At 31.0% G+C, this 12,495-nt stretch overlaps 1 long non-coding RNA gene and 1 pseudogene across 1 annotated transcript; both read left to right on the top strand.

Annotated features, from left to right (window-relative positions):
• On the top strand, positions 1-925 carry LOC140179856 (uncharacterized). The gene is made up of 3 exons (XR_011873682.1): positions 1-173; positions 264-318; positions 406-925. It is a non-coding gene; the product is annotated as an uncharacterized lncRNA (long non-coding RNA).
• A 4,469-nt stretch (positions 926-5,394) lies between these two features.
• Positions 5,395-7,018, top strand: LOC112755094 (pentatricopeptide repeat-containing protein At2g33760-like; annotated as a pseudogene).
• Positions 7,019-12,495: the final 5,477 nt, after the last annotated feature.

Below are 12,495 nucleotides of genomic sequence, written 5' to 3'. Positions count from 1 at the left end.
ACTTCAGAATGCGTTGAAGGCAATAAGCAGGGGAGAAGGAGAAAAGAAATTTCCTAACCCTTACGATAATTCAAATCACCGTAACTCCTCCATCCGAGTTCCGATCGCCGCACCGTTTTTGGCCACGTGACCACCGCGTCGAACTCTACGATTCTACTGGAACAATTTTATAGGTAATTTGCTTATTCACTCTCAGCCTCTTCTTCCCCAATTTTTGAAAAAATCATGTGGAGTTGTTGAATTTCCTTGTTTTGATGTTTTAGGATCCAATTAGCTTGAGGAAAACGTTCACTCTTGCTTATATGAAGCTTGGGTAAGGTGAGGATATTATAATTCTATCTAAATATTCTGAATTTGTGATTTGGATATTAAATTGGGTGTATATATGTTATGAATGTGTATTAGGTTGTGAATAAATAATTGGAGCTTGAAATTGTGGATATCAGAACTTGGAGGAAGTTGTTTTATTGAACTTTTGGGGGCTGTGTTTATTTTAGTAAGTTACCTTGGACAATGCGCAAAAAATCGGCCAATGTATGGTTTAAGTTTCTTACATTAATATATAATGTTCTGTGAAAACTTAGACTAGATGACCATATGATAAGTTGGAATGTATGTGTATATTATTGTTTAGTATCTTGCTGTTAAGAATGTATTGGTATGGTGCTGTTGATTAGTTGATGGCTTGGCAAATTGTTAATTATTGATTTGAGGATATAAGTATATAGGCTTAGGATTTGTGAGTTATGGTTTTGGTTGTAGGATTCGGCATGTGTATATGTAATTATTGTTGGTATGAGATATGACTTTTATGGTGGTTGTTATGTTGATGAAGAAGAATATATTGTGTTAGCAAGTGTAGGTCTGGTGATCAATAGCATGAGATTTGTTTTGAATGAGAATGAGGTTTAGAAAGTTTGCAAAATTTTAGTTTTGGACCGAATTTCGGCGAGCTATAACTTGGCATCTGCAACCCCAAATTGATTTCAAGTGGTTTTAAATGAGAATTGGGTTCGTGAAGTTTATGCCGTTCGAAGAACAGAAGAAAAACGATTTAAAACGATTAAGTTATGCACGTTGGAAGTTTTGGTGTGAAATATGTAAAATTATGTAGCTTTCTGGTTGATCAGTTTTTTTTTTTGAAAAAACGTACATCCACACGTATGCGTGGTCGCATGGAACTTTTGACTGTGCGCACGCGAGTGATCCCATGCGTACGCATAATGGCTCAGCAAGCATGTCCACGCATACACATAATTTAACAAAGCATGTCCACGCGTATGAAATGACTAAAATAGTCATGTGATTCCAAATTTTTTACATCAAGTACAAACTAATTTAATAAAGAATGAGAGTACGTAGGAGTACAGACGGAACTTGAAAAAATGTTTAAAGAGGCCAAAAATTTCAATAAAAAAATATATAATAGCATTTATATTAAAATAAAATTTATAAATATAATTATTTTATTTTTAAATTTATTATTAATATGTAGGAATACATATGGTTAAGATTAACAAAAAAATAAATTTGAGTTTGATTAATAAAAAAATTTGTTTAGGTTAATAAGCCAAATTAATTTTAAATAAAAAATCAGTGTTAAAAAAATCCGTTTTTACATGAAAAAAATTAGTTTTTGGACATAAAAATCTATTTTTATTTAGAAAACTAATTTTTTTTATCTAAAAACTGATTTTTCTTTTCAAAAAACTGATTTTCTTTAAATTATATAAAATCAATTACAACTTATAAATTATTTTTTAGTATTTTAAAATATCAATTTTACTTTTGATAATATTTATCTTTCAAAAGTTTTAAGATTAATTATTTTTATTATTATTTTTATTACAAATCAAATAATATAATAAAAGGTTAAAATGGTATTGAAATAAAAACGATAAGAAAAAAAGAATTATCCACCCCAATAAAAAATTCTACAAAAAGGAGAGAGTACCTGAAAAAGAAAGAGATAGAGAAATAGTAAGAGGAAGAAAGTACTTCTCAAGGACAGCGCAATAAGAAAAATAAGAAGGAATAATAGTGAAATAATAAAAAATATCTATGGATAAAAAGAAAAATAAAATTTATAAAAAAATTCGTATCCACTCTTTAAAATTTTGTGTCTATCATTGTTTTTTATAAAAAAATAAACACAAAAATATAAAAAACTGTCTCAAACATAATATATTCAGTGTCCATATCTCTACTTTCAAACACTTTAAATATGTGTTGTGCATTTGTCTGTATCCTATTTCCAAAACCAAATACTATTGTATAGGTGGTTGTGGCCACAGCCGGTCACCTATGGACTATGGTACCTGTTTCGCGCCACTTCATTTTCTGTTGACTTTGTGGGAAGATTAACTAACTAAATGTGTGCTCACTTAGTTGTCTTGCATTAAGATATTTTGATTTTTGAGTAGGCTTTTATTTTCCTTTTTAAATAATATTTTGAGGTGTTTTAAACGAACAATTTTAATAGAAAAAATATTAAGAAATTAATATTTTAATATGAAATAAAAATAATAAAAAATATTGATCATCTAAAATTTTTTTTAATAAAGTTAGTGTAGATTTTTTTTTCTTTTGTATCATCTAAAATAAAAAAATTAGATAAAAAATATTTTTAAAATTAATTATCAAATTAATTATTATATATTTGTATATATTTATATATATTGATTTATGTATTTTTTTAATTAAATAATTAATAATTAAAATAATCAAATTTATTTGTAATAACATAAAAAATTATGAGATGCTAAATCGTATTTTTCTATGCTAACAGGGATTGATTTTTGATAGATTTAATGTTATCCTAAAATATCCAAGTTAATTGAATTGAATTGGATTATCGGTATATATTTGTATTTTGAATATCTTGATAATCGAGAATAAGTAGGCCAATGAGTAATAGTTCAAATGGCATAGACTCCCCATGCTTAATTAAGAGGTTGCGGGTTTGAGTCTCCTATTTTTTCAAATTTTAGCCAATGAGTTATAGCTCAAATGACATAGACTCCCCATACTCAATTAAGAGGTTGCGGGTTCGAGTATTCATATCTTCGGTAAAAAAAAAAAAAATCGAGGATAAGTAGAGAAGTCCGTTACAAAAAAAAAATTGTTTAAAAAAGAATAGGAACAAACAAAAATTAATTGAAGAGTGTTTATCATGAGATTTGAAGCAAGTGATAAGGGATTATGAAGCATTTAAACAGGATATGTTTGAACTCGTTTTACAGGGATCGAAAATCTTCTAAGTATGCCTGTGCTTACTAAATACTAAAGTTCTATAAAATGAAAGATCGTCCAAATTATAAATTAGGATTCAAGTATTCAACCACTCGATAATAATTTTGTACAAAATCTTTGTAAATCAATTTATTTCTTTTGTCTAATCAATTTATCAATCTATTTATAACTACTCCAAGAAAGAAAACACATTATTTCAAATAATTGGCAGTTATTTTGATTTTTAAATAATATAAATATTAATTTTTTTTTTATAAATAATGATCGATATATTTTTTTTCTTACTTATCTCAAACAATTAGTTTCAGTTAGTTAGTAAAAAAATAAAATAAGATTGAATTTAACAAAAATAATAAATTTTAATTTTTAATTTTTAAATTACGAATGATAATCCAAGAAAATAAAAGTAGTTAGAAAATCATATAAAATAATTATCCTAAAAGATTATTCTCCTAATTAAACTAAAAAAGATAGTTCGGTCAATTAATATACAATTAAGATCCAATTACCTTCCCTCTCTTAAAGTAATGTCACTTTGGAAAAAAAAAAAATTAGTGTCCAATTAAGATCCAGTACCAAATTTTACTAGGAACTCTTGTATATATAAGTAAGCAGAAAGCAACAAGATTAATTCTCAGTTTGATTCTTATTTCTATTAGAGAAAGTTTCTTATATTTCTGATAAACGAACTTGAAGCATCAAACCAGTTCTCAATTTCATCATCATGACGTCGCCATTTGGTTTTTCCTGGGAAGTGTCATCTCCCGCATTGTTCCAAGAATCGGAGGCAGATTTGGAACTTTATCTAACACTCATCGGAGATAAAATAGCAGATTACTTCATTCTGAAGGTACGAGTTAGGCATCAAACGTGCTGGACTACTCATCATCAACAACCACAATCACATTATCCAGTGTTAGGAGCCATTGATACGTTTGAATGTGACAGCTCAATTCTAATGCATGCTCAAGAATTCCTTCAAAACGGTTCATCACACATGCAATTGCATTTTCCTGATGATGTTATACCAAATGTCTTGATTCATCACATGATGCCAGATGTCATATCCTACGCGGAAGCCACAATTCAAACTCGTCGTTCCGGATTTCTCTACGAAAGACCTTATTTTCGTTTCTTCAGTTTGAATTTGGACATTATTATCCAGAATTCGTTTGTGTTTGTTGATGATGACTACGGCGACATTATCACCGACTTCATCGTTGAAGAGTCCATGGGAGATACTAATATTAAGATGGTTCCTACTTCGAAGAGTGCCATTGATTCTCTTGAGGAAGTGAAGCTTGAAAAGAATAACAATGCAACAGAGAGGTGCAGTATTTGTCTAACTGAATTTGATTACGGTGATGATGCAGAACAAGTATTATCAATGCCTTGTAAGCATGTGTATCATCAAGAATGCATCATCCACTGGCTCAAGACTAGTCATTTATGCCCTTTATGTCGCTATCCGATGCCAACAAATTAGATCGTCAAAAATGTAAATAAAAATTGAAATTAGTTACTTGATTCTTCTGTGTAGTTTGGTTCTAGTTCATAATGTGAATAATATTTGCATTTAATCATGAAAAAAATTAGTTAGTTGATTCTGTGTAATTTGGTTGTAATTCATCATGTGAATAATATTATGCATTTTGTGTGGAGTTCTCTTTACCAATTTTTTTTTTCTTTTTTATATTGTATTCTGTTTTAATTTTCTAAGCAGCTTTATTGAACAAGAAAAACCTTATTTTTGTTTGTTAAAGAAAGAAAGGATTTGGAATTAGAATAAGAATTCCTTTTTGGACAGAATAGAATAAGAATTTTCGCAGATTTTTTATTTAAATATATAAAATAAAAGCATTAATTATCGAAATAAATAAATTTAAAAGTAATGCTTTTATTTACCGAAAATTATATTTTTTATTTAAATTTATTTATTTCCGTAATTAATATTTTTATTTTATTTATTTAAATAAAAAATCCAATTTTCGCGGTTGACCATAATGTGAAAAAATTCAGTTAAAATAATTTAAAAAATTATAAAAGCGACGAGGGAAATAGGGGAGGAGGAGGTGTGGCACAAGGTGCTTTGCCAAGGGATGAGGGGCAGATGCTTCGTGTTCTGGCCTTCTGGGTTAGGTTTTCTTGCGATGTGATTTTTTTTTTTTAATTTTTACTTTTTGTGTGAATGCGGGAGAGGATTCTTCGTTATCTGCGTGTTTCTGGGCAGATGTTTCGTGTTCTGGCCTTGAGTTCTTGATTTGAAATGGGTAAGACAACACTCACAATCTTCGTTAAATTTGAATGTGACGTGTGTCTTCACAATCATTTGTTAAGTTGCCAGTTGGCACTAGATAATGTAAAGTTTTGACTTTTGACTCATAAAAAACTAACGAGTTGAAGTCGAATAACATGCATATATGTATGATAAGAATCAGTGAAAGTACACTTAGCTTGGTTGAATGGTTACTTCATTCTTCTGTGTCAGGAATTGAATTCCGCCTTCTGCACGAAGCACCTGATCGGTCGGGAATTGAATTCCGGAACAACCTTGCTTTGCTGCCGCCGGTGGCGGATACCCTGGGAAACTCCGAGTCTCTGATCACCAACCACCTTTCTTCGAATGGTGCCGCCAAAACTGCACGTCTCGCTCAAACACCGCTTCCCCCGTTCACTCTTCTCAACCATTCCTCCTAGTCTCTCTCTCCTCGCCGACCAATGCACCACAATACACCACCTCAAACAAGTCCGCGCCCAGGCCTCTAGCCCCAATCCCCATCACTCTCTCTGCCTTCACATCTCCATGAGGAAGCTAGGCGCTATTCCCGGGAAACACACCTTCCCCTTTCTCCTTAAAGCCTGCTCTAACATTCCCTCCCTGCCATCCTGTACCCAGGTTCACACACACGTGCTGAAATTCGGGATGTGCTTAGATTCCCACGTGGCCAATGGTGTTACTCTGTCTCCGGTGATTTTACCCGTGCACGCCATATGATTGATGAAATGCCGGCCAGGAGTTTGAGTCAATGGACAACGATGGTTTGTGGGTATGCTCAGAATCAATGTTATGATGAGGCTTTGGGGCTTTTTGATGAGATGATTGGAGATGGATTGGAGCCCAATGCTGCGATGCTGGCTTCGGTGTTATCGGCTTGTGCTCGGGAGGGGTATCTTGAGCTTGGGCAGAGGATTCATGAGTTCATGAAGATGAAGGGGTTTGAAGGGGAAGTGATTCTTGGGACGGCGTTGGTTTACATGTATGCAGAGAATGGAGAGATTGTTATGGCTCGGAAGTTGTTTGATGAAATGACTGAGAGAAATGTTGTTACTTGGAATGTGATGATCTCTGGGTTGGCTGCTCAGGGACATGTTGAAGATGCTCTTGGTCTCTTTGAGAAGCTGAAGGAGGAGCAACTTGTCATCCCGAACGATGTAACTTTCTTAGGGGTTTTGTCGGCTTGTTGCCATGCTGGCTTGATTGATGTTGGTCGTGAAATCTTTTATTCCATGAAAAATGTGTATGGGGTTGACCCGAAGATTGAACATTAGGGGTGCATGGTGGATCTTCTTGGGAAAGAGGGTAAGTTGATAGAGGCAGAGGAACTGGTAAAGCAATGCCTTGGAAGCCTGATATTGTTATTTTAGGAGCTTTGTTGGCAGCTTGCAAAAATAATGGAAATACCAAGGTTGCTAAAAGAGTCGTAAAAGAAATTCTTACTCTGGAACCTCATAATCATGGTGTTCATGTTGCTATGTTGAATATATATGCAGAGGCTGGACAATGGAATGAAGTTTTGAGACTGAGGAAGGTTATGAAAGAAGAAAGACTAAAGAAAACTCCAGGGTGGAGCCTTGTTTCTACTTAATTGAGCATTGTACAAAAGATTTCGTTTTTTCAATTGTCATAATTAACAAAAAGAGTAGACTTAAAGTTGCTCAAATGTGCCTGATTAAATCTAAATCACTTCTATTTGAACTGTTTCTGCTACTGGGAAGGACAAAATTAGTTGAGGTGGTTGCCGAAAAGGTGGTGTTGCAGTACTACTTATTAATGTCCGATGATCGCATCCTAGTCGCAAGAACATAAGCACTGCTTTAGGTTTTTCAAACGAGTTTCTTCTTTGAAAAGTGTCATCCAAAATGGAATTGCTAATATTAAAATTTTGGATGGGGTTATGCTTTGGTATGCTAATGTTAACATTACTGAACGGTTGTGGGATTCAGATAACATAGAACGTTTTCAGACAAACAAGGACCTCCTATGCTCCTATTAGGAGAAAGATGCCATGACGTGAACACTTAAACAGGCCTTGATCATGTCCAAGGGGTGTTAATGAATAATGAATGCAGAGGGTGAACAGTGTGGTAACAGCTATTTCATTCATAAAACTTGGTATTTTCAAGAGTTTTTAAGATGAAAGATCACTCGAGTGTTGGTCTAGAGTGTTTCTCGATAAAAGTTAGTCTCCCTAGGAAAACAGCGATGAACTTGGTCCCGATGTATCTTCCCCTCTTGGTTTGTGTCCAGTCTAGTAAAGAGCTATGAGACATTAAAATAGAAGCAACTGTGTTAAACACTGAAGTAGCTGACTCACTATAATCACCCAGAGCTACTCTTCTAATGTGAACTGATGCAGGCTGCGGCTCTCTATTTATTGGCTTACAAGCAAAACATTAACTAATGGAGGTTGCAGTTGTGGTGGCCTAACATATTCAATGGTTGACACGCCACTGACAGACGACTACGGAAAAAATGGACCGTAAAGCTACGCAGATGAGAATGTAAGGAACTGGACAGAGGCAGGGGATGCAAACCATGTGATTTGTGGTAGTTATGGTTATGGCTATAGGTGCTTACTTTTCATAACAATTTAAAGGGAAAAAAAAGGAAAGAAATCGCCACTGATTCTTTTAGGAAGGGGGAAATTATAATATTCAAGATTGCGCATCTGTAACCTGCAAAGATGCAGGAAGTGATTCCTAACCGTGTAAGTTGTAACCATCTGCAGTGATTTTTTAAGTGCCAGAGTTTGTTAGTGTTTTCCTTTTATAGTTCTATTAACTTCCTTTATGTGATCATTTTTCAGATGAATGGCCAAAACTAAATTATTTTATTCATTAACATATGAAAAAGAGTCTACTTACATCTTACTGGGAGGTGGCTTTGATATTGAAGAGGGTCAAGACTAAAAAAAATATATATTGAAGGGGGTGAGTGTCTGGGAGGCATTAACATGTGGGAAAAGGTGGTGACAGTATGTGAGAAGTGCCAAGGGTTTTTACGGCAAAAAGGGTGAATGTAGCGGCATAGATTGTTTCTGGTGAAGAAATTTACCTCTTAACCAACTACTCTGACCAAGAAAACGATCTTCCCCAAGATAATAATACTAAACGGCAGTCCAATCCCTGTAAGCACAGATGGACATGGCATGGCCAAAATTGGGTGCACTGGCCGCTCCGACATAGACAAACCGAAAAAGATTTTTTTAACTAATATTTTTTTTAAAATTTTTTATAAAATAAAAGTGATTTTATATTTGGATATCTCATGTAAAATTTTTTTTTTATTTATCAATTATGTTTGAGTATAATAAGATAAAAATATTTTATTGTTCATTTATTATATAAAATTTTTTTAAATTTTTTAAAAAAATGTAAATTATAACTTCTAAAAAAATGTTTATTTGATTTTTCTAGTATTTTTATTTTTATTATTACAAATTTGTCAAACATACAAAATTAAAAGAAAAAAGGGATTTTTTTTTTATTTTTTTAAACATTAATGCATTAAATCAAATACTCACCAAAAAATAATCCTTGTCCACTGTTACATACGTTTCAACACTAACTAAAATCGCCTTTGCAGCAGAGGTAGCATCGTAAAATAAATTGCATTTGGTTATGTATTCTATTATATAAAATTTGAATTTATGTATTTAATGATAAAATTGATGTGATATACTTTTAAGAGTATTTTTTAATATATTTTTTTAATTTATTAAATTTAATTCATTATAATAAATTATTATATTAATTAATTAATTTTATTAGATATTTAAATATAGAGAAATTACCTAAATCAGTCCTCAAGGATTTTAGAATTGGACATTTTAGTCCCCAAAAAAATTAATACACACATCAATCCCTAAGATTTTACTCCGGCAGACAAATCAATCCCCATGTTATTTTTCGGTAGAGTAATTACTCAAATCAGTCCCCAAAGATTTTAAAAACGGACATTTTAGTCCCCAAGAAAAACTAATGTATAAATCAATCCGTAACGTTTCTGTCTGTTAGATATAATAGTCCTCCATCCAAAAACAAAATAAAATAAAATTATTATTACTATTAATTACACAATAATATTATACTATATTTTTTGGACAAAAATAATGATAAATTTATTCATTAAATTCTTATATATATATAGTCACTCAATAATAATAATAATAATAATATTAGAGATTATTTTACAAGAAATTTAAGGTTAAAATCATTTGATATTTTTGTATTTAATATTATCAAAAGACGTCCTATGTAAAAAAAAAATATTTGTATTAAAAAATGTGTATTAGAAAATATGTATTAAAAAAAATATTTTAATTTGGATTTATATTAAATACATATTTTTTTAATGCAAACATATTTTTTAAAATAGTACATCTTTTGATTATATTAAATACAAAAATATCAAATAGTTTAATCTTAAATTTCTTATAAAATAATCTCTAATAATTTTATTGATTATTATTATTATTATTATTATTATTATTATTATTATTATTATTATTATTATTATTATTATTATTATTATTATTATTATTATTATTATACCATAATTTTTTGTATTTTCTAAAAAAAACCAATGATAAATTTATTCATTAGATTCTTTTATATATATATATATATATATATATAGTCACTCAATAATAATAATAATAATAATAATAATAATAATAATAATAATAATCAATAAAATTATTAGAGATTATTTTACAAGAAATTTAAGGTTAAAACTATTTGATATTTTTGTATTTAATATAATCAAAAGATGTACTATTTTAAAAAATATGTTTGTATTAAAAAAATGTATTTAATATAAATCTAAATTAAAATATTTTCTTTTAATACATATTTTTTAATACAAACATATTTTTTTTACATAGTACATCTTTTAATTATATTAAATACAAAAATATCAAATAGTTTTAACCTTGAATTTTTTGTAGAATAATTTTTATTATTATTATTATTGTTATTGTTGTTGTTGTTGTTGTTGTTGTTATTATTATTATTATTGAGTGGCTATATATATATATATCTATTATTTTTGTCCAAAAAATATAAAAAATATAGTATAGTATTATTATACAATTAATAATAATAATAATTATTTTATTTTATTTTATTTTTGGACGGAGGACTATTATGTCTAACAGAGAGAAACTTTGGGAATTGATTTGTACATTAAATTTTTTTAGGGACTAAAATGTCCATTTTTAAAATCTTTGGGGACTGATCTGGGTAATTAGTTTGTCAAAAAATGAACTGGGGACTAATTTGTCTGCCGGAGTAAAACCTTGGGATTGATTTGTGTATTAATTTTTTTTTAGGACTAAAATGTCCGATTTTAAATCTTTGGGGACTGATTTGGGTAATTACTCTTTAAATATCACACTATTTATTATAATTTCTATCACTTAATTAATTGTAGTTCAAATTGAATGATTATTTTGTTAAAAAATTATTATTTTTATTTATAGACAATACTTATATTAATTATAATTGTAAATTAAACTATTTCACATCAAATAACTTATATAATGGTGATCTCATTTATGATCATAAATACTGAATTAAATAACTCATTGTTATTTTTGATTTAGAATTAAATGTTATTTTATTTGAGTTTTAAGGTTTAATAAATACTATACTCATGTGTAAATAGTGATTTCAGGATTTTGATTCCCAACACATCAAAAAAACTAAAACTCTTTCTCAATTATACTCACAAATTCAGATACATTTTCACATTTTCAACTATTTTTTTTAAAGATTTAACATGAATGATCTTGAGATTAAAGAATCCAAAATTTTCAACCTATTTAACTATATTATTTTTTTTCTTAAATAAATTCAAACTTTTAATATTTTATTTACGAAATAGAAATGGGAGAATATAGACAAATATATAACGTGACAGCAAATCATCATTCAAATAGTGCATAAAGACCTAAATGATAGATGTTACATTTATCCATGTATACAAGAATGGTTATAATCATAAGGGCAAAAAACCATATTAAGCCACATGCAGAAAGGTTTAACCAAAATACGCCAAACAGAAATTTGTTTCAGCAATAAGCCAAGAGGCATTTTTATATAAATCGAACCAACAAGGTTCGAACTGTATTAGCTAGTAATTCGAACCAAGTTGGTTCGAACTAGTATTGGAAAATTTTGAATAATTCGAACCGGATAGGTTCGAACCAAGAAAGCATGTAATTCGAACCTGGTTGGTTCGAATTATGGGGAGAGAGCTTGGTTGTAGTAATTCGAACCAGGCTGGTTCGAATTACATGCTTTCTTGGTTCGAACCAACCTGGTTCGAACCAAAGAGAGGTTGATTGTAGTAATTCGAACCAGCTTGGTTCGAATTACGTGTATCATGGTTCGAACCAGGTTAGTTCGAATTAGTACGAATCAGAGCTCTATATAAACGCTGTAAACGTGAATTGCTCTCATTAGAGGACATAAGATGGCTAGTGAGGAGGAGAGTTTTGCTGTTTTGGTACACCATAAAGGATCCATCAAGAGGAAAACTCGGTCCGGAGTGAAGTTCACAGATAAGAATCCTCTCTATATTGTGGTGAATCGAACGACAAGCTATGATGACTTGGTTAGAGCTGTGCTGATGAAACTTGGCCTGGAAGGTGCGAAGCGGATTAAGAAGTTTTTCTATCGCATTCCAGTCACGATCCTGCACGATACGGTGAAGTATGATTGTCTGACGATTGGTAGTGATGAGGACCTCCAAGTCATGTTTCTTTGTCGGAGACAGTTTCCGGAGGTCCGCACACCAGAGTTGCTGGCAAAGCTGGTTGATGTGGTATCCAGCTCAGGGGGTTCGAACCGGAATACCGCCAATGTAGCCACGGCAGCTGGCTCCAGTTCGATGGCTGCTGTGGCTTCTTCCTCCGTCCCAGTTTACGAGACAGCGGCCCAACTTGTCGCCTCTCCGTC

This window comes from Arachis hypogaea, chromosome 16, assembly GCF_003086295.3.
Source record: "Arachis hypogaea cultivar Tifrunner chromosome 16, arahy.Tifrunner.gnm2.J5K5, whole genome shotgun sequence".
Lineage (NCBI taxonomy): Eukaryota > Viridiplantae > Streptophyta > Magnoliopsida > Fabales > Fabaceae > Arachis > Arachis hypogaea.
This window is presented reverse-complemented; position numbering and strand designations above follow the sequence as displayed.